Here is a 27,138-nt window from a genome sequence, read left to right as displayed (position 1 = left end):
CTACTCTATTTATTTATTTCCCGATAACCCGAGTAAACTTTCCCTCTATTATTAAGTAATATAATTAATATCATTTTGGAAATTTCGGGATGTTACATAAACTCTTTTAATTCCATAACCTATGTCTTCATTATTTGGTAAATGTTTGATCTCCCCACATCAAGAATCCATTTTTTACACATGTGGATCTTAATTGACCTTATTATTTGTTATATATTAATAATTATTCACTTTTCTTCTACATACTGTTTATATTATACTAGTTTTTATCCCTCGTATTACGGGGGTTATTTTATATTTTTTGTTCTAATATTTATTTATTTTTTGAATTTATATATTTTTTTATTGTATGAAAGTTAATAATATACTTATGGTTTGATGATAAATTGTTTCACAAATAAATGAGATGTTATAACCCGGTTTAAAAGTTTTGATGAGATCCAAGACTCGTTTATTTTTTTTACTATAAAATTGGTTTTTTTAATTATATATAATATTTATGAAAATTAATAATATACTTATGGTTTGATGAAACCCAAGACCCGTTTATTTTTTTTATTATAAAATTGGTCTTTTTAATTTAAATAATATACATATCTTTTTTAAAATAAATAAGATATTACTTTTTAGTAAATCCTATTTTATAGGATTTTTACATCAATAATTTGGTGAGAATAATTTTTAATTTAATGAGATGTTATAACCCGTTTAAGGAATATCTGGGTTTGGTAAGACCTATACCCATGAATTCGAATCAAATGCATGAGAAGCCTCCATTTAAAAATCAAACAAATCTGGTGACTCCAAAAAATGGGGGAGCGACCACATCGTGACACGTAGGATATTTATGTTTTCGTTTATATATATTATTATAGATATATACATTTTTTATATAAATAAATATTTACATATTATACTACTATACATTGTTTAAATATATTTCAAAACATATTTGGTGAAATCCAAAAACCAACAACAAACTGTGTTTGTTAAATATTAAAAAAAAATAATCTCAATTGTTATCATTAACATATTATATGTATGTTGCTGAATATTGTATAGAAAAACAAAACTCAAATATGCTTTAATTTTACTTGTATTAATCATTAAATTAAAATTATATGTTTAAACGTCGATCCAACTTTTTAAAACCAATTCACTTATCTGTTGATTTTTTTTTGTAAATTTTCATATAAATTATAAATATATGCTTTAAATTTATCAAGTTATTTATTTATTTAATAGGTTAATTAAGTAAACTATACATATATGTTAAAATGTTAGGATATTATATCAATCATTTTCATATATAATAAAGTTTACCATATTTATTTTCTTATTTTTTTTATCAACGATTCTTTCGGGTTTTTTGTGGAACTGTTACGGGTCAAAAGTTGATGAATAGATTGTTTGGTACAATTTATCTATATTTGGCTCAAAATTTGTTATAAAAATAGGCGATCTGAGTATTTTTAAAAGTTTGAAAATACAAATAGATTTATCATCAAAATTGTCTCCTGTCCCGGTCACTAAAAGGGAGATACTCGCAGCCAAGCTCTCGTCCCACTCCCGCTGCCTCGTGATAGAATGACCATGCGAAAGAATACAGATAGGCTGCCCTCCCATATATCCCCAAAATGAGAGCTATTAGATGAGAAGAGAATCCGCGCTATGGAACATGCCCATGCCTACAAGAAAAAGGGGCTTTCAAGTGAATTCCAAAATTTAATGTAATATAGAGAAATGCCAACATAGGAGATAAAGTCATGAAAAAATTATTTCCGGACGTGAGCCTCACTTAAGAGAGAAACTCCAATTTGTTATAGGTTCAACAACACTTTATATTGTCAAAATAATGAAAGTTAGAATTTTAAACGTGATTTAGGTTTCAAATTTATTTTCAGTGATATTTTTGGAAATAATTAAAAGGTTCGGGATTTGACAAATTGACTATTTTTACCTCAACTAATAAAATAAAATTTAAAAAGATGATAAACACTTTCGATGTTAGAATTTTTGTATGTGCAAGATTTCAAAAGTCGTTAGGCGGACCCTATGCGGCCGAATAGGAAGTTGAGAGTACTTGGATATGGTAAATATATAGAAAATTAATTTTTGGATATTGTATTTATGTCAAAATAAGCACAATTCTCGTCAAAAAGGTATTCTAGCTGACTCTGCGACTTTTGAATGACTTACGACCAATGTTGTAAATGTCGCTAGGCGGTCCCTAGGCGGCCGACCCCCTTGGAGGGAGTACTCGGGGAGTACTCGGACATGGTAAATATAAAGAAAATTAATATTTGGTTATTATATATATGTCAAATATCATAAGTTTACTAATATTTATAACAAAATAGGTGAATATCAATATAAATAAAAAAAATACATTTTTAAATTTAAAATATTCTAAAAATTACTAATCATTAATTAAAAAAATGATATTTGTTCTTTAATATTATTGAAATAACAATTATGTTTTATTTTTTTGAGTCAAAATCAGTCACAGTTCACTGATAAGATGTGATTCTGGCTGAGGTTGACCACATTTGACCGATTCTTAATAACTAGGCAGATTTACAGAAACTCGCATCGGTGACATACCTTGTTGCGAGTACTCGGCCTTGTAATCATACTTTTACAACATTGCTTACGACTGACTTTTAGATAATACTAGCCTGAATTTTGTCCGCCTAGCTTGACTTTTTGTTCGAATTTTGACCAATTTTTAGAAATTCCACGCCCGACTTTTGACCGCCTAGCCCGAATTTGATTGCCTCCGACTAATCCAGGCCGACTTGAAGAAAGTCTCCAATGTAGGGCTCCGAGGACTAACTAGTCGGCCTTGTAGTCTGACTTTTACAACACTTGAAGCATGTCATGCAAACTATGCTCAACCGAAACAAAACATTCACCAAATTGAACTGGTTAACGTGTTATTTTTTATCTTGTCATTATGGCAAAGTCGAGAAGCCCTCTCAAACTTATCAAAATGTTTTTCATGGTGTAACTCAGAAAAACAAATTGTTCTTGAAGAACATCCATCGTTACAATCTAACATTCTCATTTCCTTTTATGGGTAGTAAATTGATAAAAATAATAATAAAGGTAACAACGTTCCGTCTATATTTAGGCTGAGTGGTTATAACTGTTGTTGTATGAGAAGTCTTCTACCCAAAACTGAATCATAGCAAAAAAATATTTTAATTATACATGTATGATACTAAGAATGAAATTTCCAATAGAAGAAGCATTCTTGGGTATGTTTTTGCATATGCATTTTTTATTTTCATATTATTTGAAAAAAAACATTTTGTGATATAAAAAAAATCAATTTATGGACACATAGTATAGATACAAACATATATGTAAAACAATTTTCAAGATACATTATGTAATTATTTGCTTTACTTGTAAGTTTATTATTTAAAATTTTGAATCATCCCTTTTGATACACCTTACACGGGCTCTAAATCTAGTATTCTAACATTTAGCACATCTAAGTCATTTTCTTATATTTTCAAAGTTTTGATTATTTCGAAAAATGGATGATTTCTTTTGCTCAACGTGTCTTCGCAATATATAGTCTTTTTGCACAGATCCCTCACTTATGTATGTAACATAACTCTTTGCTATCGAATTTGTTGAATAACTAACTATCATAAAGTCAGTTAAACTACTGATGTGCTATAAATTATACATGCTTAATATACATATTTTCTATCATTTTATACACGTTTGATCATTATTATGGGGATATGGGGAAAATATTGTCTAAAATGGTTCCTATTTGATAAACACATGTTTTTGACCCTCAAGATTGAAAATAAGTAAAAAAAAACATGGATAAACGGTGAAGATTTGAAGCTTTCAAGAATTTGTTGAAGAAAAACACGGGCATGTTCACCCAAGCAAGACCGTGCTTGCCTCCCATGGTCATAAAAGTCAACGTCACTCTGACCTAAAATCCATACACAGGCATGCCCACCTAGGCAGGGGTGTGCTTAGGTTAAGATAAACTTAGAAGATGACAAAGCTAATAAGACTCAAAAGCCGTTAAGCCACGTGTCAAGAAAAGGACACACACGACCATGCTTGTAGTTGTAACTGCCAAGGGGATACGCCTGCACATAAAGGAAGATAGTACGCGTACTAAATAGGGGACAAGAGTACGCGCATGGTCGTGCTTCCCTAGGAAGAACCGTGCTTGATTAGCAATTTTCAACTATAAAAATTGGTCTCCTCCAGCAGATTCATCTTCCCATTTTCTCACATTTCAATTGTTTTCTCTCAAAATGAATGACCCTTGGAGCTTGGTATCACTCCATAAACATTCCAAAACAGCTTCTTTAAAAAAGCTATAGGAAAATTAACCTTACTAATTCACCCACCATGGCCCTTAGTGGCTTAATTAGTTGTGTTGTTTGGGTAAAGATGAAACTGTTGGATTTAATGGTCGGTTCGGGTCAAGTCAACACGACCGACCCGAATACGACCCGGTATGAGTTACACCGGGGGTTAACGAAATATATAAGCCCACTTAAATGTTAATTGGGCTCGACACAAAAGACTAGATGGACCGGATGATGGTTAAAGGCTTATTTGGTTAATTGGGCTCAAGCCCAATTGGTTTAATATGATTAAACCCTAATAAAGCTACTATATATAAGATAAGATATTCTTATTATATTGAACCAACACCAAACATCAAAGAACCCTAGCTGCCATGTTTTCCGGCGCCGAATTCCGGTAATCGGTTTTCCGGCAACTAATTCCGGCCGCCGGAACTTCGTCCTTATCATCTTCTCTAGCTTACACAGTTGCATACCACCATCATACAATCACTGTTGCTGCTCCCTGCTTCTGTCCGTCTGTCTACAGTACACTTCCGGCGAGTACGTTTTTCCGGTGAGCTCCGTTTCTGGCCGCCGCTGCTTCGAGTCATCACTGAACACCACCGCCGCCTCCTCTGGAGCTCCGGCGCTGCTATACACTGCTGAAACGAAGCTACTGCTACTGTTCCGACAAGTCGCCGCCGCCCTCCGCCGCCATCTGCCGTCGGAGCTGTTGTCGGCTTCTTTTGTGTCCAGATCTAGCTTATTCGTTAATCCCTCGGTGTCTTCCCGGTTTCGATAACCGAGGTATATCGAAAACTAATCTATGGTTGTTTATTTATGTTTATCGTATTCGTTTAACGTTGTAATCGGATCCGGGTTTTGGGTTTCGTTTTTGGTTCGTTTAAATCGTTAATATCCGCTGTGTTTTTATAACTCGTTTACATCTTTGATTATTAATATTGATTAATAACTATTAAACGAATTATTAACTAAAACGGGTTTAAAATACTTGACCGTTTTCGTTCCGAACCACCGTTGAAACCCAACAGTGGTATCAGAGCCGCGGTTACAACGTACGAGTCGATCCCGGTTCGTTTAAAACCGGATCTAGATCTTAAACTTTAAATCGTTTAAAGGTTATAGATCTAGTTTTATTTTCGGGTGATGTTTGGTTGTTGAGCTTGTTTTGGCCATATGGTTGGTTCAAAAGTTGTAAACGGTTATTATTTATTTTTCGGTTTTCTTTTGGCCATAAAGATGGTTCAAATTTGTAATAGGGCAAATAATTGTTAGTTTATAAATTTGTAATTTAGAAGACGCGAAGATAACCGAGGACGAGCTCAAGGATTTCTTGGAGTTAGTGGGAGTTCGGGCAAGATGACGGGATGCACGAAGAAGTCCATCCTAGTGGTTATTTTGTGTTGTGAACCCCTTGACCCGATCGGTCTCCCTAATTGGCTCTAGCGAGACCGATCACCTTTTGGCCATAAGGATTTACATATTATTATTATTTGCTATCGTGATTGCTTGGATTGTTTATAATAGGATTATAATATCACCGATCTAATACCAAATAAATTTGAAAATAAACATTTTATTAACCAATTATGTTTTGCAAATTAAAAGCGTTTTGATTTCCAAAACTAATAACTTAATAGTTTTCTATTAACTTAAAATTGGTTAGTCATATCGCGACAAACTTAGTTTTTAATAGGTTGTCTAAAACTAAGTGTCCTGAGAGATGAAATGGTTCATCTATTCGTCCCGATAATAAATACAGTAAAATTTGACTTTTACTCTATTTGGTATTTTTAAAATTAATCCCAATTTAAAAACCAATAGTTTATGCCAATCCTACTACAAGTCACACTTGAGGCATACTGCGAAATTTCGAGTGTTTGGAGCTACAGCACCGCACTTCTTTTCTAGCCTATCCCATCAAGGTGAAAGCGCTTCGTTGACACATCCGGCCCTTTCACACGTCACAGTACTAGGAAAACTATTACTTTACTCTCTTGTTACGTGCTAAAGCTGTCTAGAGACTTAAAGTGGGCAAAGATGAGGCTAAATGTATCTATACAGACAATCGTTGTCTCTATAGGCCTCATATAACCGAGAGTTGTGCTCTATTCACAATTGACAATCGTTGTCAGTCTGCCTAACCATTTATTAATATTGTGTGCTACAGCTGCCTTTAATAACTGGAAGCCAGATTCTCATACTCCTAATTAATTAATGTTATTGGGTCATTAATAATAGGACTACAACGTCGAAAATACTAATTAAATTTACTTTTGCTTAATTAATCAGATGTCGTCAAACGAAATCTCATCCTACGCCCTTAAGACTATCCTTGAGAAGGATAAACTGAACGGTACCAACTTCATCGAATGACACCGTAACTTGAGACTTGTTCTGACCATGGCAAAGCGCCTGTATGTTCTCGATGGACCTGTTCCAACCGAGCCTGAAAACAACACAGCCGCTGCCCGAAAAGTTCTTGACAAGCATAAGGATGACTCGGCTGAGGTCTCATGTATTATGCTAGCCACCATGACTTCTGAGCTTGCTAAAGGCTTGGAAGACTTTGGTGCCTATGAGATGCTTGAGCAACTCAAGGGCATGTTCCAGAAACAAGCCCGTCAAGAACGTTTCGATACCATGAAACAACTCATAAGTTGCAAGATGGCAGAGGGGTCTCCCGTCAGTGCTCATGTTCTTAAGATGAAGGGGCACATCGATCAGCTCAAGAAACTTGATTATCCCATGCCCGATGAGATGGCATCTGATTTCATCCTCAACTCTCTCCACAACTCATACGACCAGTTCGTAATGAATTTCAACATGAATGGTTGGGTGAAGACAGTGCCGGAGCTTCATAACATGCTCAAGACGGCTGAGATGAACATTCCTTCTAGGACCAATCAAGTTCTGATGATTCGATCTGCTGGTGTCAAAAAGCCAAAACCAAAGAATCGGGGTTTTAAGGGAAAAGGCAAGAAGAAAGTTATTGTCGCTGCCAATGTTGCCACCAACACTAACAAGGTAGTTGCAAAGAAAAAGATGCCGCCCTTTGAGGAGCGCAAGTGCTACAAATGCAACCAAATTGGGCACTGGATGAGAAACTGCCCCGAATACCTTGCTGAGATCAAGAAGAAGAGAGCCAATTGTGAAGGCTCTTCTAGAGGTATTTCCATATACGTTATTGAAGTTTTCACTGTCTCTAGCAACACATGAGTATTTGATACCGGATGTGGTTACCACATCGTTAATGTCTTGCAGGAGCCTGAGAAGTGGAGGAAACTGAATAAAGGCAGCATGGAACTCATCGTTGGAGATGGGAAGAGAGTACCAGTTCTGGAAACTAGAGTATTTCATTTTACTTGTCCATCTGGCCTAGTTTTTCCTTTAAATAATTGTTTGTATGCTCCTGGATTGACCAGAAACATCATTTCAGTTTTGTTGTTATTTGAACAAGGATTTAAGTATGTTCTTAATGGCATGGCTATTTCTGCTTACTTAAATGATATCTTTTATTTTGAGGCTAAACCTCGAAATGGTATTTATGAGATTGATGTTCAACCTGACAATAATGTATATCATCTTTCAAAACGTATCAAGACTAGCGTCAATGATACTTTTCTATGGCATTGCCGACTTGGCCACATAAGCAAGGCAAGAGTTAAAAGACTCCAATCTGAAGGGATTATTGAATCCACAGGACCGGACTCTTTTGACGATTATGAATCTTGCTTAGCTGGAAAACTCGCCAAAGACTCCTTCACTAATAAAAGTGAACGAGCAAGTGATCTGTTAGGACTCATACATACTGATGTATGTGTACCTTTCAGAACCATGACTAGAAACCATGAAAGATACTTCGTTTCTTTTTTCGACGATTATAGTCGATACGCTTATGTGTATCTTATAAAACACAAGCACGGAACTTTTGAAAAGTTCAAAGAGTTTCAATGCGAAGTGGAAAAACAACTTGATAAAACCATTAAGACACTTCGATCAGATCGAGGTGGAGAGTATCTCAGCTTAGATTTCATCACTCATCTAAAAGAGCATGGAATTGTTTCACAGCTCACTCCACCTGGCACACCCCAACTTAATGGCGTGAGCGAGAGGAGGAATCGAACTTAGCTAAACATGGTTCGATCGATGATGTGTAGAACTAACTTGCCTCACTCCTTTTGGGGATACGCCCTTATGACCGCTGCCCGCATAGTCAATCTAGCTCCAACTAAGAAGATAGACAAAACACCATATGAGATATGGCATAAGGGAAAGAAGCCCAAGTTGTTTTATCTTAGAGTATGGGGATGTGATGCTTATATCACAAGTGAGTCGGATGACAAACTTGATCCCCGCGGTGAAAAAGTTATTTTCGTCGGATACTATTACAAGAGCGGTTATTACTTCTTTCATCCTGATACAAATACGATTTCTGTCAGAAGGAAAGGCCACTTCCTTGAGAACAAATTTCTCAATCGAGGAACTGGACATAACATTGTCGATCTTGAAGAAATTCAAGATCCACAACCAACCGCTGAGGAAGTTGGAGAGTCTGATCAACAAGTTGTTGTTGCTGATACATCAGATGTGAACACAAGCGTTCGCAGAAGTAGTAGGACTCCCGTACCAAATTCTAGATACTTATGTCATCTAGATGGTCCCGAAGTCTTATTAGTAGCCGAGTCTGGAGACGAGCCTACTAACTACAAATCTGCTATCTTGGATCCGGAATCCAAGAAATGGCAAGTTGCCATGAACGCTGAGATGCATTCCATGCATGATAACCAAGTTTGGAACTTGGTTGAGCTACCCCCGATTGTCGGGAAGTAGGGAGCAAATGGATTTTCATGAAGAAAACCGACATGCATGGAAATGTGCAAACCTACAAGGCACGGCTAGTCGCGAAAGGTTTCACTCAAACTCAAGGTGTTGACTATGATGAAACTTTTTCGCCCGTTGCTATGACCAAGTCAATTAGGATATTGCTTGCCATTGCTGCATACTATGATTATGAGATATGGCAAATGGATGTCAAAACCGCTTTCCTTAATGGACATCTTTCTGAAGATGTCTATATGGTTCAGCCTGAAGGTTTTGTCGATCAAAAATATCCTAATAGGGTTTGCAAATTGAACAAGTCCATTTATGGGCTTAAACAGGCATCTCGAAGCTGGAACCTTCACTTTGACGAGAAAATCAAAGAGTTTGGTTTTGTCAAAAATGAAGATGAACCTTGTGTTTACAGAAAGGCTAGTGGGAGCACTATATCATTCCTCATCTTGTATGTGGATGACATACTGATCATTGGAAACAACATTCCTACGCTTAAGGAAGTTAAGTAATGGTTGAAATCTTGTTTTGCAATGAAAGATCTTGGAGAAGCCGCACATATTCTGGGAATAAAGATCTATAGAGATAGATCTAAGCGGATTCTAGGGCTAAGTCAAAGTACATACATAGACAAAGTAATGGCACGCTTCTCAATGGAAAACTCCAAGAAAGGAGCTGTTCCAATGACTAATGGAACCGTGTTGAGCAAATCGCAATCTCCGGGAACGGACATTGAATCTAAACGTATGCAAGCAATTCCATATGCTTCTGCGGTTGGCTCTATCATGTATGCTATGTTGTGTACTAGACCTGACGTCTCGTATGCCTTGAGCATGACCAGTCGTTTTCAACAGTGTCCTGGCATTGCCTATTGGACTGCTGTGAAGAACATTCTAAGGTACTTGAATAGAACCAAAGACATGTTCTTGGTGTTTGGGGGAGTGGAAGAGGAGATCACTGTAAAGTGTTACACTGATGCTAGCTTCCAGACTGACCGAGATGACTCTCGCTCACAGTCGGGTTTCGTTTTAACTCTCAATGAAGGAGCTATTTATTGGAAGAGCTCCAAGCAGAGTGTAGTGGCGGATTCTACCACCGAATCCGAATATATAGCTGCATCAGATGCTGCTAAGGAGGCTGCTTGGATGAAGAAGTTCATCACCGATCTCGATGTGGTTCCGAGTATTCACAAACCAATCGAGATATTCTGTGATAACACAGGTGCTATTGCTCAAGCCAAAGAGCCAAGGTCTCATCACAGAACCAAGCACATTCTAAGGAAGTTCCATCTTATTCGGGAAATATTGGAACGAGGTGACATCATGATAAGCAAAGTAGACACAGATCAAAATCTAGCTGACCCGTTCACTAAGCCGATGACTCAGGACAAGCATGATCAGCATAGAGATGCTATCGGGCTTAGACTTGCTAGTGACTTATTTTGATTTAGTATTTGGATGTATGGACGTTTAATCAGTTGTACTTCTCTGTTCACTTTTGATTTAATGGTTAAATGCAAACGTTGAATAATACAACTATGTTCATTTTAATACGTTTAATCCGTGAATATTGTATTCTAAATTATCCGTAGTCGGTCAGACTCGTGGGAGCGATTCTGAATTAAGACTATTCTGACTTTGGAATCAAGTAGTTGACTTCCAAACTCACAGACCTCATTATGAATGACGTTGGATGTAACTCGCATCAAATCATCTTCATGGATCTTGATCATAAGATGTTTTGATAATAGTATGCTCATTTAGTATCCTTAGACCTGAGATACATATTAGAACTTTCGTTTACCGATGAATATTCTTTGATCATGTTAACCGCTGTTGCGTAACTGCCAGCCATAAAAGCATTGATTGGGAATGTTCTGGAGTTCAGTGGGAGTTGTATATAGTCAAGATGGGATTCTGTACTCTTATATTAAGATGTAACAGTTAGACATAATGGCGCCCTCGTTGATTCAAACTGGTAAAGTGTGAGGTATCACCCAAACTAACTGTGTGTTGATTGGACCACTTTGACTCTATATCGAGAACTACAATAATTGAACGCCATATGAGATTGACTTGATCCATGTCTCATTGTTCAATTAATGTCTTATACAGAAAGGATAGATGACAACGATTACTATAAATTCATTTTCTTGCAATAAGGTATTCCAAGATACTTTGGTTATGGATTTAAAATGTCATATTCGGTTGGGGACAGCTATGTGTAGCTAGAACGCCTCTGGCTGTCAGCGTTGTGATACTTGACCCAAATCCGTCCAAGTGGGAGACTGTTGGATTTAATGGTCGGTTCAGGTCAAGTCAACACGACCGACCCGAATACGACCCGGTATGAGTTACACCGAGGGTTAACGAAATATATAAGCCCACTTAAATGTTAATTGGGCTCGACACAAAAGACTAGATGGACCGGATGATGGTTAAAGACTTTATTTGGTTAATTGGGCTCAAGCCCAATTGGTTTAATATGATTAAACCCTAACAAAACTACTATATATAAGATAAGATATTCTTATTATATTGAACCAACACCAAACATCAAAGAACCCTAGCTGCCATGTTTTCCGGCGCCGAATTCCGGTAATCGGTTTTCCGGCAACTAATTCCGGCCGCCGGAACTTCGTCCTTATCATCTTCTCTAGCTTACACAGTTGCATACCACCATCATACAATCACTGTTGCTGCTCCCTGCTTCTGTCCGTCTGTCTACAGTACACTTCCGGCGAGTACGTTTTTCCGGTGAGCTCCGTTTCTGGCCGCCGCTGCTTCGAGTCATCACTGAACACCACCGCCGCCTCCTCTGGAGCTCCGGCGCTGCTATACACTGCTGAAACGAAGCTACTGCTGCTGTTCCGACAAGTCGCCGCCGCCCTCCGCCGCCATCTGCCGTCGGAGCTGTTGTCGGCTTCTTTTGTGTCCAGATCTAGCTTATTTGTTAATCCCTCGGTGTCTTCCCGGTTTCGATAACCGAGGTATATCGAAAACTAATCTATGGTTGTTTATTTATATTTATCGTATTCGTTTAACGTTGTAATCGGATCCGGGTTTTGGGTTTCGTTTTTGGTTCGTTTAAATCGTTAATATCCGCTGCGTTTTTATAACTCGTTTATATCTTTGATTATTAATATTGATTAATAACTATTAAACGAATTATTAACTAAAACGAGTTTAAAATACTTGATCGTTTTCGTTCCGAACTACCGTTGAAACCCAACAGAAACTTGGTGTAAATTAATGGTTTATTATTAGTAAAAGTGATGTGTTTATGTTTTTAATTAGTTATGTTGTTGATGAAACATAACTTAGTCATATGTCTTGTGAGTGCTCTTGGTAGAAAGTGGTGTGAAATTTGTTGGTGTGCATGTGATGTGTAGAAACCCACGCACTAGCCTGGGGATCATCCTATGTGTAGATATTGATCCATTTGTGGAGTTGGAAAGACATACACAAGTTGTGATTAGTCCTCGTCTGCCAAACTGGTCTTGGCATGCACTATTTATATGCTAGGCCCAAGTGGCCTTTAGTGCGAACAAAGAGTTGGTGAATTCGTGTTAGGAGTTAACGGTGTGTGTGTGCGTGTATATATATATATGTCACTAGTTTGAGGCCCGCATACTACACGAGTAGTTCTTGAAAATATAATATTTAATAAATAATCAGTATACAAGAAACAATAAATCCGTTAAACGCTATCAATACAATCGTTGTATAATAGTCTTTAAAACAATTTTGAAGTAAAAATTAATTATAAATATCAAATGTTTGGAAAAAAAAATGTGAAGTAAATATTAACTTAACAAATTTTAAGAATGGTAGCTATTATTTTACTATTATAAATTTATTAAAAAAGATGAGGTTTAATGTAGGAATGACAAGTGAAAAAACTTGTAGCCTTTTATTAAAGAGATATTATTATAGTGTCACACATTTAATAAAGATCAATCGTCATTTTATAACTTAAATATTTCAGGATTAAACGACCTCGTGAGTGACGACAGCTAGTGTTATATCGATGGCGAATTGTTATTTTTCATGCCCTCTTAGCAAGTTCACCATAAAAGTAAAATAAATAATTTGAAGTAAACACCTAACCTTTGGAAGCCTTAGAAACTTTCCAAGGGTTGGAGGAGGGTTGTTTACCAGGAAAAAGAACATGGCTTTATGAATTGCGATTAAGGTGTTTATAAGAACTAATTCAGGCAAACATACATGAATGTGATGTTGGTCTTCTGATATAGTATGGGTATTGATAAAATTGTTCTTTAGTTATGTTTTCTGTTTTTAACTTCTTATGATCAAGTGGTTGTCTAGGAAAGACATCAGAATGTGAAATTTCATTGTGTCGCATCATGGCGACTTTGTGGCAATAGCTTCTTAACCGATTTGTCTAGTGGGTTTAGACATTGTATCGTTCTCCATTCCTGGCATGAAACCTTTTTGGATCTTATTAAAAGTTTCTCAACATGTTTTTCAAAATCAGTGAGAAACGATTGTCAATGCTGGTTCTGATGACAATGTTTTTTTGGACACGTTTTTCAGGTGAATTTGATTACGTTGCATTGTGCATTATTTTGAGACAAAACATGCTTTGGTTAATATTCTAGATGGTTAAAAATAGCATAATATGTTATATGTAACGTTTCAAAGTTAGATACTCAAACCAAAAACAGTGAATACCATAAGGACTATTTCATGTAATTAACTCTATTTACTATTAGACAAAGATAGTAGTAATCTAGTGGTGGGACCACATGTGGTCAAAAGTGAGGCCTAATCGAGTAATAATATGTTGAGAATAATCATATCCCTAAAAGAAAAAGGAAAAGTCAAAAGTGATTGACCGTTCTGTCTAATAAAAAGATATGTGAAATGCTGGTGAAACCCATTGTGATCAATGATTCAATGACAAAATGAGTGGCCGCTTTAACCCAAAATCACATCCATAGCGTGGAAATATAGAAGAAATTACTTTAATATCTTCCTTTTGAATCACCATTTATACCCCAGGGATTTGGTCCCGACAAGAAATCGTCATACATTTACCAGGTGGACTTATATATATATATATATATATATATATATATATATGTTCTACACTCGTAAACAAGTTAAGAAACATTCTCAATAAAGTTCCTTTCTTTCTATTTCTAAAACCACTTTTCATTATCGGAAACAGGTAGTGTCAATTTGTTAAAAATAAATACAATGTATACTATATTGTTGTTCATATTGTAAACATGAGTGTCAATTTGTTACCAAAGAATATATGTAGTTGTGATTTAAAAAACTAGGTTAATGCGCTTATATTAGATGGTTAAAACTTGTTACGTATCATTAATATGTAAGTAATAATTTTTTTCTCTTGATAATTTTTTTTACTATATCTCTCTATTTTCTTATTTATGTTTGGCTTTTATTATGTCAGGTTGTACGATCAATAAAAAAAATTAAATACATATATGCCAAAACCATTTTCATCATCTATGTATCATTGATAGTCTTTAATCAGATGATCAAATTCCAACTTTTAAACTGCTATCCTTGAAACCCGTTGTTTTTTTATAATAATGTCACTTATTGCATTGAGCATTGTGATAAAGACTTCATGGATTCTGCTTTATACAAATGATTCTTTCGGAAATACAGAGGTCTCTATTATGCATCATATGCTCTTAAAATTTACTTTTTACTTCTCGGAAATTCTAGCGGTGTTCTCTTTACCTGATTTTATCTTTTCCTTCTGAACTTAAGTGGATTGGATACGCAATTGTGTGTGCTCTCTTGCCATCATGGTCATGTATTACGTGTGTAGCTACATAAGATTAGTCAAGAAGAAAGATGCACTAAACTTTGTAGCTCGTGAGATGGTATAGAAAGAAATATTTAACACTAGATGTCTTAACGTAAAACTATATATTCTAGTATCTTTATCATACTAGTTACTATTGTTTCGTGTACCATGATAAATCTAAATTTAAAAAGGTATGTGTGTAACCTATAGATAAATTAAAGGTTAATAAATATGTGATCAGTTGCATGTAATCAATGCACTAAAAACAAACTACATGGTGTTCAAACTATCGCATTTAGAATTTGAGATCTTAAACTTGTTGATGTAGATGAAAATTGGATACTTAAAGATTCCTCTTAACGATATTTACACACCACACGAGGCAATCCGAATCACATTTTATTATTTAAGCATGTTGAAACTCTGAACTCAATTATTGAATCATTTATTGGGTTTATATCATATAAGCTAATGGAAAAACTAAAGCCCTAGCACTTCTAGATAATCAGTTTCCATCTATATCTATATAATAAAGAGCATCTTCGGTGGAGTCACATGACACCGTTTGGATTAAATAACATAAGTTACAAACCACATCTCTTACTAGAGTTGTAACATCTTGACACCATTAGCTTGTGAGCAAAAACATAAACAAAATGTTAAGAGTAGGCCCACTCACATTGATATAGATTAAATAAATATAAAAAATAGGTGATGAGATTACAGTTTGATACAAGAACGGATAATAGCCGCTGAAGGAGAAACCAATGTTTTTATAGGTTGATTTATTATTTTTTACGGTTTAAAACAAGAACGAGTATATTGCCCGTTCACAATATTCTTTGTTTAAGATTATTTTTATTTTATAATTAGGAAACGTTTGCAATTATTAATACTTTTTTCTATTACAAGTGGTACCAAACAACCCCAACAACATTGGCGCGGGTACTACAAGTGGTACCAAACAACCAAAGTCATCATTATCGGCATCAATCATGATCCTTGAAAACAAAGATGGAAGGGTGTGTGCAGAGATGGTTAGCCAACGTATCACAGTGGGACCCATCACCAGACGAATTTACTATCGCCATGTCTCTTCTTCCTCAACACCACCACCAACAACACTCTTCTTCTATCATCAGGTACTGTAGAATAGTAATACGTATTATTATTATTATTATTATTACAAATATTAGTAGCCTCATGAATTAATTAAGTTAGGTTTGTGAAAGTTGAAGACCAAAAGAAGGCACTTGTGAGCCGGCTGTTGCAGTATGCACTCGTACATCAACTTATTAGAATCCCGTTTGATGAAATTGTCATTAATCGCACCGCTGAAGGCAAACCTTACCTGGTATTCATTTCAACTGAGTCGATTAGCTTTAGGGTTTCTGATCATATATTATATTTGTCTCTAAATAATAAAGGCTTTTTCAGATGATTGATTATTGCATGTTTACCTACCACTTTACTGATATATAAAAGCTACATGATTATTAAACTGCAAGAACATATCATGCTTGTATGAATGTGCATTATATTGTGAAATAATGAAAACCCCGTAAGATGTAATGTATTATTAATCAACTATATATATGAGTATAATGAGATAAATATAATGAAACATAATTAAATACAATCCCAAAATTATGGTAACACTATTATACTAAAACTCTAATAATATATACTTCTATAATATTCTCTAACATATATAAGGTTACAGGAGGTTGTATATGGATATATGCTGGCAGGTTGAGAGCTTGAGGTTATCAATGTTTCATTATTTAAAATTTGTACTTATATACAAATCCTTATCAAAATAATTCGCTCGTTTATTTTTTTTAATTTTAGTCGTTTAGCTGCACATGTGTAGGTTTGGAAAATAAGCGACATGGTTGTAAATATTGGAAAATAATAGGCGACTAATCGCTACCCTGTAGATTAAATTTTAGGTAATCGGGGACATTAATCGCTAATTGACCCTAATTCCGTCCATTTTTCGATCAAATGATTTTGGTCTTGAATGGGTTGAGGTGGTGTTGAAACCTGTCTACTTCAAAATTTTACATATAAAAATGTGTGTGTGTACATATAAAAGTAGAAATTACATATAAATATTCCAATCTGATTAATCGCTAATTGGTACGCTACTGGCCGACTAGTGCTTAGCGAGTACTACAACACTGGTAAACAATTTATTCATTTTTTTTTAAATTCAAAGTATGAATAAATATTGCACCTCAACCAATTTTGTTATCTTCACTACGTGAATATTGGCTTTTAGCCATAAATGCTCTGGGCGGTTTGCCACACCTCGGTCTAAATGTGTGGCTAAAGGTCGCTTTCGCCACACATTTGTTATTCGTGTGACTAAAAACACACCTGTTAGAACCTTTAGCCACATAAATTAGATTTTTGTGGCAAAAAATCACACCTGCTGGAACATTTAGCCACACTTTTTCAATTCGTGTGGCAAAAAACACACCTGTTAGAACCTTTAGCCACATAAATTAGATTTTTATGGCAAAAAATCACACCTGCTGGAACATTTAGCCACACTTTTTCAATTCGTGTGACAAAAAACGCAGTTGTTCGAAACCGTTAGCCACACTTTCATAAAAAATGTGACTTTTACTTGCCACACTTAGTAAACTATGGCCAAATATGATCTACGCTCACAGTAGTTTGATAACGATGTGGTTAAAAACTAATACATATGGCCACACTTACGGGTATATGTGACCATAGAGTATTGTTTGTTAGCCACTTATAAGTTTTATATGTGGCTAAAAATTAACGGTGACAGCAAACAAAACGTGTGACCGTTAGTAGTAAATGGCCACACTTTAATTGTTTCATATGTGGCTAAAAGCTTATACATGTGGTCACACTTAAGGGGTTTATGTGACCATAAAGCATTATTTTATAGCCACTTATAAATTTTTATGTATGGCTAAAAGCTAACAGTTACATTAAAACAAAAGTGTGACTATTGATAATTAATAGCCACATTCTAATTCTTTTGTGTGACCAACCAGACATCCACCCTTCAGTAACCAATCTGAACCCTAATCCATCACCTGCTGCTAATACTTTCATCACTCATTAACATCGATTGAAGCTCATCTTGGCTAGGTAGGTGATTTAACTTTAATTTTGAGAAATTTGGGTGTTCGAGAGTTTGAATGTAAGCAATTAGGTCTTGGATTCAATCGATTAGTATTCGTTCTAATTTAAACAATCTTGATACAAGTTGCAAGTGACATTTTTGAATCTTTAATTTTTATAATTGTTGGATTTATATTTTCTAACGGGGGTTTTTAACATGATTAATTAGAACCCTAGTGATGTCATAAACATGTTAGGGTTTGAGTTTTGTTGAGAACAGTTGGCTGACAGATTCGTTCTCATTTATTGATTGGTCTGTAACTCGCTGTTAAATTATGATTATTGATCTATTTTTGATTTTAGGATATAGTATTCCGAGTCTAGTTTCCAGAAAGGTAAATTTTGTAATTTTTGGATGAGTATTGAATACCTTTTATGATTTTACAAAAACATATGTCAAAGCTGATTCGGGGAGTTATATTCTGGTCCATTTTTCGGATACCATAACTCCCTAATGACAAACCCAAACGGGTTGGTTGTACTTCTGGAACTTAGTATTATGAGTTTAAAAGATAACCCAATTGGTCTTACACAATTTGGTTTAATGAGTTGATAGAACCATTAAACTAGTTTTTGTTGCGCAATCTGCTGAACTCTTAGTACCTATCTGTAATGGTTGAATTATTGTGAGTTTTCTATGCTTGAGAAAAATATAATAAAAATTGTTTGAGAAACCTGATTCATATATCATACTGTGGTAAATTTTGTAGAATTTATCCTTAATCTTTTCTTTGTGAATAAAATCAGTTTGTACATGCCAGGATCTGTCTCGTGAACTGAATGATCATAAGTTAAGTTGTATGATGAATATTTGGTTGCTTTGCCATGATATGATGTGTGGATACATGTTAGGACTTTCGGTACTGTTGACATTACTTATTATCACCAACGATTCGTTGGGTCAAGTTTGTGTTTGTGTGTGAGTTCATACGTGGGTCTTAGAGTCATGTGTTGTTGAACATACTCTCATAACTTAAAACACTTGTACTAGATAACAGTTAACGAGTCAAATGCATTCATTTGGTTTTGAGAAAACTCTGTTACATGTGAAACCAGGTTTTGGATTGAAAACACGGACATACTTGCATACTAGTTTTGAAAACACTAAACGTTTGTCTATACTTGTTTTCTGGATTAAAAACACAAAACGTTTTGAAGTATTTGTTATGTAACCTGCTGAAACGGGCAAAAACGAGCTGAACTGTTGATTTTTTATTGTTGAATTGCTGCAAAATTTGTCAAAACGTGCTGAAACGAGCAGTTAAGTGCTGAAACGGACTGAAAAATCGATGAAACGAGCTGTTTAACATGATGTTTGCTGTAAAAACGAGCTGTTATATGCTGAAACGAACTAAAAACTTGCTGAAACGAGCTGTTTAACATGCTGTTTGCTGTTAAAACGAGCTGTTAAGTGCTGAAACGGACTGAAAAATCGCTGAAACGAGCTGTTTAGCATGTTGTTTGCTGTAAAAACGAGTTGTTAAGTGCTGAAACGAGCTGTTAAGTGCTGAAACGGACTGAAAAATCGATGAAACGAGCTGTTTAACATAATGTTTGCTGTAAAAACGAGCTGTTACGTGCTGAAACAAACTGAAAACTTGCTGAAACGAGCTGTTTAACATGCTGTTTGCTGTTAAAACGAGCTGTTAAGTGCTGAAACGGAATGAAAAATCGCTGAAACAAGCTGTTTAGCATGTTGTTTGCTGTAAAATGAGTTGTTAAGTGCTGAAACGAACTGGACTGGAACATGAATTTTAATGATAAAACTAAAACATTTCCTCCGTTGTCATTGTTCAAAAAAAAAAAGACTCGAGACCCGTTTTGACCCGTTCCGACCTTGACCCAATTTGACACGGACCCGTTATAACCCGAACCTTTTGACCCTGACCCGTTCCGACCCGAACCATAACAACCTTTTTATTAGTTGACCCGTTCCAACCCTGACACGTTTCGACCCTAACCCGTTCCGACCCATAACCCGTTTCAACCCAACTCAACCCATTTGCCACCCCTATGTTTAATGTATATCGACGGATTAGGTGAGTTGTACCTCTTAAGACCCAATTTAAAATTATATGCATTATGGGCCATTTTTAAGGCCCATTATGGCCCATTAGGACATGTATGACTTGTATTTGTCTATTATGATCTAATACGACTCCCTATAACACGATAAACCCTTAAATATCTAATGTTACATATCACATGCCATAATAGGCCACTAAGAGATTACAAGCACTAATATGGCTTATTAGAGCGACTATGACATAAAAAAGGCTATAATGGGCAACTAACACCAACAAGGCCCAATAAGACCTATTGATGAAAGTATCATATGTTATTGGTCATTAACATCTAACTATGACTAATGACATTCCTATACAACCTTCTTAGAGCAACTATGATGTGATAAAGGCTATTATGGGCCACAAACACCAGTTAAGGTCCAATAAGGCCCATTGATGAAAGTATGACATATTATTGGGCGTAACCAAACCATGACTCACTAAACTCATATTCAACCCTTTTAAAACAACTATGATATGATAGAGATTACAATGGGTCACTAACAACAATCAAGGCCCAAGACGGCCCATTAATGCAAAGTATGACGACCAATTATGACTCACTACACTCCTATACAACCTGTTAACATAACTATGACATGATAGAGATGATATTGGCCATTAACAACAATCAAGGCCCAATATGGCCTATTAATAAAAGTATGACATGTTATCGGGCGTTGACACATGCCTATGGCTCACTACACTCATATACAACCCTCTTGTAGCAACGGGGACATGATAGATGCTATAATGACCACTAATACCAATCAAGGCCCATTGATAAATGTATAACATGTTGGGCCATTGACACAAATCAAGGCCAAATAAGGTCTATTGACGAAATTATGGTGTGTTTCAGGCGTTAACACCTAACCATGACTAATGACAGTCCTATACAACTCTTTTAGAGCAATTGTGACATAATAGATGTTATAATGGGACACTAACACCGATCAAGAACTAGTATGACCCACTAATGAAAGTATGGTTTATTGGGCGTTAACACTGATTACTACACTCTTATACAACTCTTTTAGAGCAACTATAAATATCACTTGTATTTATTTTATATGTTTTTATATTTAAAATACAATTTTTTTATATTATATAAGTTTTAATTAGTTGTTATATATACACACACACACTAACAACTCTTTATTTTAATTATTAAAAATATATTAAATTCATATTTAGTTCATATTAATTTCAATTCTCTCAAAATTTCAAATTAAATTCAACCGCCTCTTTACTTCAAAAAATTTTGAATTACCCTCATATTCTTAAATTTAATTTGATCACATATTTAACCTACCTTTTTTTCTTTGTCTTCATTCCTTCTTATTATTATTCTTCTTCATCTCTTTACACCCGCCATAATCCTCAATCATTATTTCTCTAACCCACTCAATTCTTAACGAAATCCTTTGATTCTGGGCTCGAATCTAATTATTTTTGTGAGAGGAATTCACGTGTGGTGCCGGTTTTCATCAATTCTATCTCGTTTTTTGCCGGATTCGTGTTGAGTGTGAAGAACCCTAAGAACCAAGTTTGGGGATTTTCAATTTTAAGTGTTATTTCTTGTAATTGAAGCTTAGTACATCTTCTTTCATCGTTAAAAAGGTATGTATTTCACTTGTTTGATGACAACAGTTTGCTGACAGATTCGTTTTCGTTTATTTATTGGTATGTAAATTGATGTTAAACGATGATTACTGAACGATTTTTGATTCTAGGATATAGCACTATGAGTCTAGTTTCCAGAAAGGTAAAGTTTGTAATTTTTGGACACGTTTTGAATAGTTTTATGATTTTACAAAAACACTGGTCAAAGCTGATTCGGGGAGTTATATTTTGGCCTGTCTTTCCGACACCATAACTCCCTAATGACAAAACCAAACGGGTTGTTTCCAGTTCTGAAAGTTAGTATTATGAGTTTTGAAGACAACCCAATTGGTCTTGAACAATTTAGATTAAATGAGTCGATAGAACCATTAAACAAGTGTTTGTTGTGCAATTTGCTGAACTGTTGGTACATATCTTTAATGGTTGAATTATTGTGAGTTTTGTATGTTTGAGAAAAATATTATAAATTTTTTTTGAGAAACCTAATTCATATATTCTACTGTGGTAAATTTTGTAGAATTTATACTTAATCTTTTCTTAGTGAATAAAATCAGTTTGTACATGCTATAATCTGTCTCGTGAACTAAGTGATCATAAGTTAAGTTATATGATAAATGTTTGGTTGATTTGCCATGATACGATGTGTGAATACATGTTAGGACTTTTTAGTACAATTGACATTGATTATTATCACCAACAAGTCGTTGATTCAAGTTTTTGTTTGTGTATACATTATGTCTAATGTGATTGTGCGTGATAGTCGTCGTGCTTTGAGGTTTCGCCTCACATTAACCCTTTACTAGTTATGCAATTATCATTCAAAGGACAATATTCGTTAATAATTACTTTTTCTTTAAGTTTATTTAATTTCGGGACGAAATTTCTAAAAAGTTGGGGATACTGAGACATTCGTCAAATTCGGGTTTTGGATTTTCTTTCGCGTTTTATTTTAATAAATTATACGTCGAACCCGTACTGTATTGCAAACTCGACTCAACATTTTATTTCCTTATTTAATTATTATATAATATTATTATATACTTCGATCATCAATAACCGATGTTTTGTCATATTATAATGTGTTAAGAAAAACTTAAGGGGTTTAAAATGATTTTCGTAAACTAGTTATAAGCTTTAGAAACCTTTTAAACTTGTTTTAAACATTTATTGAAACTTAAGGGGTGGTTTTTGAAAATATACAATAAATATATCCCAACACCAAACCCTAACACTATCATAAACTCACCACCCACCATCTCTTTCTCTCAAATCTCGGCCGCCGCCGCCGCCTCCGGTGAGCACCCCCGCCTCCGGCCACCACCTCCAACACACTCACACAACACAGCCGCACCCTCTCTCGCACCCCTTACTGCGCGTTTTTCCGGTGACCCGAAAACCGGTCACCGGTGTACCACTGCATCTCTCACTCTCTCGTCTATCTCCTTCTCTCTATCTCTCCTCGTCTCTCTCTCCACCTCGTCTCTCTCTGTACCGTTTTGTCCGGCCGCCGCTCCGGCGACCCTCCGTTTCTTCATCTCCGACGACTCGCAAACAACTAATAGGTAAATTAACAATTGTGGGTTAACTTTGTGTTGTTTAACAAATTGTTATCTTGGTTCGGTTTGGTTGGTACGTTAGTTATTAAATTAGAGGTCTTGGGTTCGGGTCATCCTAGATCGGTTTTTGGTATTGTTTCTTGTTATACTTGATGAATTTATTATTACTACTAGTATTAACATAATACGTAAAGATTATTATTATTATTATTATTTTTGTGATTATTATTATTATTACTATTATCTTGTAACAAAACTATTATTACTATCATTATTATTATAAATATTAAAGTTGTTATTAATACTATTAAGGATCATATTATTATTATCATTAATTATTAGCAATAATATCGTTATAGTTATTTTGTGAACTCGTTTAGAAATCGAACCAACAATCGTGTATGGTAACATTATTTACTATCAACATTACTTATTATTATTACTACTTTTATCAATAACACCTTAAAATTAATACCAAGATTTTATTCGTTAACTATCATTATTATTATTAATAATAATTATTGTTATAATTATTATACTATATTAGTATTATTAAAAATAATTATTGTTATTATTATTAACATTTTTATCTAATATATATATATACATATATATATATATATCATATCTTTTTAGAATTATTATTATCATTAATAATATTATTATAAACTTTATTATCAATTCTTTCTTTTTATAAAAACCGAACCCTTGTTTTAAACCCGTCTTGCTTATATTTAATATTGATTAATTATTTAAAAGCTCAATAAAATAATATTATTTTATTTTAATTGTCATTTAAGTACGAGTCCCTAACCATTAACAAATTAACCGATAATCCGATTTAACAACCGAACCTTCTCGTCCAATGTCTTTCAATATAGTTTCATTTTGGTTTCAAGTTCATTAATATATATTAAATTATTTATTTTAGCTAAGGTGTTTATCGTTTCAAGTCGGATCTATTCGTTTACCGTTCGAGCTTCATTTATTTATCTATTTATTTCTGTGTTCATCAATTGATGTGAGTACTTTCATACCCCTTTTTCCATCTTTCGTTTTGGGGTGACATTTCATACCTATCAAACTAAATGCTTTATTTACTTGAATCTTAAACCCACAAACGTGATTGTATACTTTACCTAAATAATTGCTTGATTTTGTGTTCTATGATTACATGCTTATTTGCCTATGTGTTTATCGCTTTTGGATGGTGGAACTATAAATCCTAGACCATTTGGCAACCCCTCATGGCAAGGTGTCGTTAACGTAATGCAATTAACGATAACTATTAAATCCTAGACTACTTGGCAACCCCTTGTAGCTAGGTGGTGCTAATGTGTTTAGCAACTGTCTATAAAATCCTAAACTATTTGGCAACCCCTTATAGTTGGGTGTCGCTAACTTATTAGCGATAACTATTTTATCCAAATTTATAGCTTTTATTTATTGTTTGTATACAAGTTTTGTGGCTCTTTATTACTATATACTTACTTATATGCTCTAACTTATGAATTGCTCACCAACCTTTGTGTTGACAAACTTTATTTTATGAAATGTTACAGGTTTGACTTTTGTTGACTCGAGGACTTGATGAAAACGTTAACAAGACTATTAGGGTATTAGTAAAACGAATAATATAATTGTTACTTGTATTCAATTTGTTCGTGCGAACGATATGTGTTGATTACTAATTTGTTGAAATAAAATGAGTTGAATAAATATTGTCACTTTAAATAGTGTCTTGTGTATTTGTCCAATCACGTTGCACCCCGGCATGTTCCGCCGCCTTTGGTCGGAGTGTTACAGATTGGTATCATAGCCACAAGACTATAGGATAGACGGTTAGACGTAACGACCTAGTATATGTTGGAATACCATATGCCCGAGACACATAATTAGGTTAATGCGGCTAGCCGTGTTTGATCCAAGTCGGGTCATACCCAATAACGAGTTAGACACACACAAATTATATATTTGTTAAGATAAGATCTATAAAACAAATACAGAACACGATACATTCAGAAAATCGGGTTTCTGAATATTTACTTGAAAGTGTTAAATAAATTAATTGGTTAATTTATTTATTCAAATAATTATTATTGGAATAATTATTTAACTATGTATTCTTTTATAAAATGGTTTATAAAAGATGGGGTGTTTATATATTTTATAAAATATAAAATAAAATAAAAAAAAAAAAAATAAAAAAAAGGTATAATTGGGGCCGGTTTTGGGTGGGCCCCACACCCCATAATCTTGATCACATCATGTCATGTATTTGGTAAGGATACATGATCAAAATCACCTAACATCATTGGTATTTGATATTGCATGATGATAATAAATAATGATCAAGATACATTGATTATTAATACACTTTCAAGTAAACAAAACAAAAGATACAACTTCTTCCTTTCTTTCTTTCTTGTTTACGGTCAAAAAGAAAAAGAAAGGCTCGGGTCTCGGGTTTTTCGTGTTCAAGCTTCCTAGCATAGCTCGGTGTGTGTTGGAGGCTCGGGGTATATTCCGTTTGAGGGTTTTCCTTTGAAAGTCTAACATTCACATCATCATCTTCTTCAACCATTTACTAAACTCTTAAAGGGTTAAGAATGTAAGTGTTTACTAGCTTGATAGTTTAGCTTTTCCGTATCATTTGATCCTTGCTTCGGGTTTCTAGTAAATAGATTATTGGTAATCTTATAACATGAATAAACTAGGTTATTCATGAACATATACATATATAAACACATGGATACATATGTTTAGTTTGTAAATATCACGCTTCCGCCTTAATTGTGACTAGTTAAATGGTTAACTAAGTTTGTTAATTCTATAGAAACCCAACAAATGGCATCAAGAGCCGGGATACGGGAAACTAAGCTTCGGGTTCTCGGTTTTATATTTTTCCCCTTGAAAGATTTTATACAAAAAATTAACATGCATGATTTTTTTTTGTATTTAATCTTGTTATTGTTTTTGACTTTGTTCAAAAAAAAAAAAAAAAAAAAAAAAAACCGAGCAAATGGGCCGAAGCCCAATTCGGGTGAATTTGGGCCGAAGCCCACTTAAATACGGTTATTGGGTTAACCGGATATAAAAGGGAAAAAGCTAAATGGGCCGAAGCCCATTTTTGGTTAAATGGGCCGAAGCCCATGAGTTTTTTAATTGGGCCGAAGCCCATGTGTTTTGCACATGTGGGCCGAAGCCCATAATCACGTTATTGGGTCAAGCCCAAATTGGGTTGGGCTAGGCCCGATAAAGTCAAGGGGTTTTGGAACGGGTTCCTAAGACATAACGGGTTATGTTTGTTAATACTAGACCGAGCCGTAGACCAAGTGGATGTTTGTTTGTGGTTGATGTTGTGATTGTAGTTAATTATTCAAGTTTCGGTTTGTAATAATTAATTAGGGGCAATTTTGTAATTTTGTAATTATTTATTCATATGGGTATGTAATAAATAGGTTATTTGTAATATCTTTATTTTATAGAAAAATGTATTAGGACATTTATTTTGTAAAATAAAGAAGATTGCAAAATTGGAAGTTTGGGCCTAATTGGGCCGGGTATGGTAATAATGGGTCTCACAAGCCCATTAAGGGATTCAAGCCCAAAAGGACCTAAGCCCACCAATTGAGCCCAAATGGAAGCTTATGGAAGCTAAGGCCCAAGTTCAAGCCCAGTGGATCACAACGGGGTTGAAGAAGATGCTCGAAGCATTTGGATGCG

At 34.8% G+C, this 27,138-nt stretch overlaps 1 protein-coding gene and 1 pseudogene across 2 annotated transcripts in view; both read left to right on the top strand.

The window, feature by feature from the left end:
* The window catches only part of LOC143535593 (small ribosomal subunit protein eS25-like), a 72,142-nt gene that overhangs the window by 19,182 nt on the left and 25,822 nt on the right, over window positions 1-27,138 (top strand). The gene's annotated exons all lie outside the window — the stretch shown is intronic.
* LOC143535592 (uncharacterized) overlaps window positions 15,990-27,138 on the top strand; it is a 35,799-nt pseudogene continuing 24,650 nt past the window's right edge. Inside the window, exons 1-2 of the transcript XR_013135735.1 lie at window positions 15,990-16,138; window positions 16,218-16,350. The product of XR_013135735.1 is annotated as an uncharacterized LOC143535592 (transcript). The remainder of the gene's footprint in view (window positions 16,139-16,217; window positions 16,351-27,138) is intronic.

This window comes from Bidens hawaiensis, unplaced genomic scaffold (genome assembly GCF_021521415.1).
Source record: "Bidens hawaiensis isolate Kalapana, Puna unplaced genomic scaffold, B.hawaiensis_p1.1 tig00010569_1, whole genome shotgun sequence".
Taxonomy (NCBI): Eukaryota; Viridiplantae; Streptophyta; class Magnoliopsida; order Asterales; family Asteraceae; genus Bidens; species Bidens hawaiensis.
Note: the sequence above shows the minus strand (reverse complement) of the source record. Positions and strands in the feature narration are given on the sequence as shown.